At 35.7% G+C, this 6000-nt stretch overlaps 1 pseudogene; it reads right to left on the minus strand.

The window, feature by feature from the left end:
• LOC116405425 overlaps positions 1-3739 on the minus strand; it is a 42016-nt pseudogene extending 38277 nt beyond the window's left edge.
• Positions 3740-6000: the final 2261 nt, after the last annotated feature.

A 6000-nucleotide genomic window follows, 5' to 3' on the forward strand; every position in this document is an offset into this window, starting at 1 on the left:
TTGATTAATAGAATGCCTTCCTCTGTTCTTAATGGTGAGATTCCCTATCGTGTTCTTTTCCTACAAGCATTTGTTTCCTATTGCTCCTAAGATATTTGTGTTGTGTCTGTTTTGTTCGTGACGTTCGTCCTCATCATACTAAGTTAGATCCCAAATCCTTGAAGTGTATCTTCTTGGGTTATTCACGTGTTCAAAAGGGTTATCGTTGTTATTGTCCTACCCTTAAAAGGTATCTGGTTTCGCCTGATGTTTGTCTTTTTTGAAGATACACCCTTTACTTCATCACCATCGAGTTTTGTGTCAGGGGGAGGATGACAATCTTTTATATATGAGGTTACCTCTCCCACACCATCCTTGTCTACTGATGCCGCTCCTTCCCGCCCGTTGATTTCTCAAGTCTACTCCCGACGACCTCCACCACAACCTTCAGACTCATGTCCTCCATCAATGCTTCCTTCATCATGTGATCCAGCGCCAAGTGATGATCTTCCCATTGCTCTTCGCAAAGGTAAACGCAAGTGTACTTACCCCGTTTCTTCCTTTATTTCCTATCACCAGTTATCTCCCTCCACATATGCGTTTATTACGTCTCTTGAATCCACATCTATTCCTAACTCTTTCATGAAGCTTTGTCTCATCCTGGCGGCAAAATGCAAATGATTGAGGAGATGACTGCTTTAGATGATAATGGTACTTGGATTTGGTATCTCGTCCTGCCAGGAAAGAAGGCCATTGGTTGTAAATGGGTGTTTGCTGTCAAGATGAATCCTGAGAACAGTGGCTCGCTTAAAGGCTCGCCTTGTTGCCAAAGGTTATGCTCAAATCTATGGCACTGATTATTCAGATACATTCTCTCCGGTTTGCCAAGTTAACTTCCATTCGCCTATTTCTTTCCATGGCTGCTACCAATAAATGGTCGTTGCATCAACTTGACATTAAGAATGCTTTTCTTCACGGCTGATCTTCAAGAGGAAGTTTATATGGAACAACCACCAGGTTTGTTGCTCAGGGGAGAGTGATAAAGTATGTCGCCTTCGAAAATCTCTGTATGGTTTGAAACAGAGTCCTCTCGTGCGTGGTTTGGTAATTTAGTCAAGCCCTTGTATGCTTTGGTATGAAGAAGAGTACATCTGATCATTCAGTTTTCTATCGCCGATCTGAGAAGGTATAGTTCTACTAGTTGTATATGTTGATGATATTGTTATACTGGAAATGATGCATTGGTATTTCGTCTCTCAAAACTTTCCTTCAGGGTCAGTTTTATACAAAAGATTTGGGCCAATTGAAATATTTTTTGGCATTGAAGTGATGAGAAGCAAGAAAGGTATTATTTGTCTCAACGAAAATATGTACTTGATTGTTGTCTGAAACAGAAAATTAGGCGCCAAACAAGTGGCACTCCAATGATGCCAAATCAGCAACTTGTTAAAGAAGGAGAATTATGTAAAGATCCTGAGAGATATAGGAGATTAGTTGAAAGTTGAACTACTTAACAGTGACTCGACCAGACATTGCATATTCTGTAAGTGTTGTAAGTCAATTCATGTCTTCCCTACAGTGGATCATTGGTTTGCAGTAGAGCAGATTTTGTGTTATCTAAAAGCTGCTCCTGGAACGTGGGATCCTATACAAAGATCATGGACATACGAGAGTTGAATGTTTTTCTGATGCTGATTGGGCGGGGTCTCGTGAGGATAGGAGATCGACTTCTGGATATTGTGTTTTTGTAGGTGGAAAATTAGTTTCATGGAAGAGTAAGAAACAAAATGTTGTTTCTCGTCGGTGCTGAGTCAGAATATAGAGCTATGGCACAATCTGTGTGTGAAATAGTATGGATTACCAAACTTATTAATCTGAGATAGGCTTTAGTATTACCGTGCCAGCTAAATTATGGTGTGATAATCAAGCTGCACTTCATATTGCATTAATCCAGTATTTCATGAAAGAACTAAACATATTGAGGTGATTGTCACTTCATTCGTGAGAAAATCAAGATGGGTTGGTGTCCACAGGATATGTGAAGACCGGAGAACAATTGGAGATATTCTAACTAAAGCTTTAAATGGAACAAGAATAAGCTATCTGTGCAACAAGCTGGGCATGATCGACATATTTGCTCCAGCTTGAGGGGAGTTGTTATGATTATATATATATAATATGTTTTATTGTAATTTTACATAGTCTCTAGGGTTTAGTTTATTCTCTTTATAAATATGTAACATTGCTTTGACTCAAGAGGAATAAGACATACGTTTCTGAATTCTAGATTACAGTATGGGAATATCTTTATAGAAAATGAAAAGCCTACGGGGATAAATATGGTTCCAGAAGTCCTGTAGGAAATTTCTGAAAAGAGGGTATAAAAAATATTTTGAGGATGGAAGTCAACATAACCTAGAACTGTGGAATGGTTGAGTCAAAAATTTTATTTATCTTGCACTAATTGAAACTCTATTGCCTGTGGGCGTGGCTTTGAGACTTAGGAATGTATCACGAACTCCTTCTCCCTCCCCCTGCCCTTTTGTTTCTTCTTCACATCCATATAAAAAATTTATTCAACAAAACAAATGAACATAATCTTTTCATTGTCTGCACAAGAATGAAAGAGAACCTGGGACTTGGCCAATATATCATCCCTTTTAACTGCTTCTCCGATTAATGACATGTGATCCACCAAATCATTCTGGGAAGGCCTCACTTCATACAAGCTGCAAAAATGAATGGCTTAAAAACAACAAATACAAAAGCATGAAAGTAAAAGATGAAATGAATTCATGTTACCTAAAGGTTTTAGCTAATAGATCCCACAAAGATTTGCTAGATGTATCTGGATTCCTCTTCAAAGCATGAAGGCAGTGCACTGTGATCAAGATGGTTCTAAATGGTATCCTCAAAGCTCTTTCTAGCTTCTGAAGTGTAATCCACACATTCTCTTTGGAAAGCACCGATATCTCTGGCTTTGAACCAGAAATATTAAATCTCCATGCGGTAACCTGTTTATAAACCTTTTGAAGTCCATTATCAACTGTACCATGGAGGAAAACAGGTTCTTGACTGCCCTCCAATCTCTCCCCTTCATCCATTTAATCGGCAAAATAGAGAATGAAATAGGTTCTTCCTTGTGATCCACAAAGTGATAATTTGAGACAGGTGGTACTGGTAAGGTCTCAGCCTCATCATCTGAAGACGCCATTACTCTATTGTAGTTCCAGTCCTGCTACTTAAAACTAAATTCAATGAGTGGAATAACAAAATAAAAAATGACTAAAAATCCGACCTACAATGAAAGAGAATAATTTGAGACAGGTGGTACTGGTAAGGTCTCAGCCTCATCATCTGAAGACGCCATTACTCTATTGTAGTTCCAGTCCTGCTACTTAACAACTAAATTCAATGAGTGGAATAACAAAATAAAAAATGACTAAAAATCCGACCTACAATGAAAGAGAATACTTCACTTTCCTTAAGACTAGAACAAACACCCGTTCTTGAAACAGGAATAGGATTGATCATAGTGACATATCCATACGAAGTACTCCCTAAAATGCAAATACAAAAAGGGTAATTGAGAGGGACGAAGAAGGTACCTGAATGGCCTTCGGTTGAGAGCCAATCCCTACAAGAAGCTATTCAAACTCGGGAAATGGCAATACCGAACAATTTCAACAATGTTAGCAGCGAAGATAGCAAAGGAAGAATGGGAACAGATTGTAAACAAGAATCGGATACCAAGCCCTACGGAAGAAAGTCAGGCAGAAGTTGGGGAGGTGAAAATTAGTTGCGACGGAACCGCGAAGAAGAGAGCAATATTCTTTGGGGAAAAAAGTTACCAAAAAATTGTGAAAACTGAAAGCCACATAATCGGTAAATTATAAAAAAGATACGAAGAGGATGTTTTGGAGGCAAGAGGGAGGGGATGTTCGGGGTAAGGGTAGAATAGAGATACTACGGGTCGTTTTGGACTAAAATTATGGCCCTTATTTGTAAACATTATTTCAATAAAAGCAGTACTCTAAACACTTAAGTAAAATAAACTAGAATAATCATCACGGTTGGGTTGGATTAAATTAGGAAAAAAAAATACTGATCTGGTTCACCAACCCTATTATGCATATAATATATATAATTGAATGTAAGAAGGGGTAGAATTCAAAAACAAAACTTTGTAACTCACGTTCTACTATTAAAATTACCATTTTATTCATCATTTTCTTCCCAACACTTGAAGTTGCATCATTTCTTTCATCTTTATTATTTCTTCTCTATTTGTGTTCTTTATGTACTCTTTGCTCTAAAAGACCATATTCAATTTTCTTTAACATCTCAAGTTATTGGTATTCAAAATTTTAGGGACATACATTAGACAGGTTGATATAATGACCCCTCATGGACACCCATTATGTCCATTTTTTCTAAGCTTTTCTCTTTGTTTATGTTGTCCTTTTTAAGCTTAAGGAAGTCTTTGTGCTAGGGTTGCTGCATATATCTTGATTTCTCTTTACCATTTGGGCTAAGAAGAGTCGATATTCAAAGGATTCATTCCTATGTGCGTGTGGCTGTTGTTCGTGTGAATGCTTGGCTAAAGATTAATTTGAAACCAATCTAATGACATTGCTTTAGGAGATCCTAAAGTTGGCTCTATCGAGAAGGGAGATCTCATCAACTTAGGGGGAGTCTAAGTTTATTCGTGAAGGGAGTTCACAAGTAAAGAGGAATGATTAATCAAGAATTTCTATTATTTAGGGGAGTTTGAGTAGTTATTCACTAATAGTAGCATACTTAAGGGGAGCCTAAGTATTAAAGAGAATGTTTCCCAAGTGTCCAGTGAATTAGTTCTACGATTGTCTTTGTGAGCGGAAGAGTGTTTATATAAGTACAACTTTATAATTGCTTGACTTATTGATTTCCGTGGATTAACTTTCCCGGACACAATTCTCGTGTGTTTTTTCGTTTACTTCTTGTTGTTTTGTTATTATCTCTCATCTTGGTTATTGTTTGACAATATATTTCGTAGTAAAGAACAGTCATTACAGTTTTTCATGTTTACAAGTTTATGTTTCTATTGTTGAGAAAAGTAAAACATGTGTAATTTTGTCTCATAATTTTTTCAATTAATTGTAAATAATTAACGTTAATGAAATATAAAATAAAGAAGTAAACACATTCTTTAAAGGAATCTAAAGAGTTGGAATGTAAAAGAATTTCTCATTTCGTATTCTCAAAAAGTTTAACAATTTTGTTTTAATAATAATCAGCTTATCTTTCCATTTAAAAAAAATATGAAAAGTTTAGTATTTCAAAACACAAAAGGAAAGAAAAGCACAGTCCAAAGCGAATTAAGGAGAATATTAGTAGACTACTTCGTCCATATAAAAATAAAATAAAAGTTCATGCCATTGTTATTTTTTCACAAGTTCCATGATTTCGTGGTTGGTTTTGAATTTTTTTGGACGAGTATTGAATTCCGACATATCTTCCTCATATTCTCACTTCTTCTTGTTTGCGATTTCTTCATCTCTTGTTCCATAATTTCTTCCTTGTACGTCATCTTTCATCTTCTTTATTTTTCTTCTTCTTTTTTACTAAATGACTGTGTTCCAAAATCTAAACAATCAGTCATCTATCTCATATAGATCACTATCACTATCTATCCTAAATAGATAAGTAATAGATTCAAACGGATCACTTACCAACATCTAAACGATTGTGTACCAATATCTAAACGATATTTTGGACTATATTATACAACGTTTAAATTAGAAGCTTTTTTTTTGTATGTTTGTGGTCAATTAATTCCGAGTATTTTTTTATTTTACGTTATGGACTTGTGGGCTCTTTCTTTTTTCAAAATTGTTCTATACGGTGTAAATAATTTTGCATTTTGTTCTACTTTTGGGGAAAAAAACCAACAAATTATCTTAAATTTATCTGACGTTGTTTTATACTTTAAAGACAAACTTAAATTATCCTTATTAATTTATTTTACATAAATGATAATTC

Source organism: Cucumis sativus, unplaced genomic scaffold (assembly GCF_000004075.3).
Source record: "Cucumis sativus cultivar 9930 unplaced genomic scaffold, Cucumber_9930_V3 scaffold100, whole genome shotgun sequence".
Lineage (NCBI taxonomy): Eukaryota > Viridiplantae > Streptophyta > Magnoliopsida > Cucurbitales > Cucurbitaceae > Cucumis > Cucumis sativus.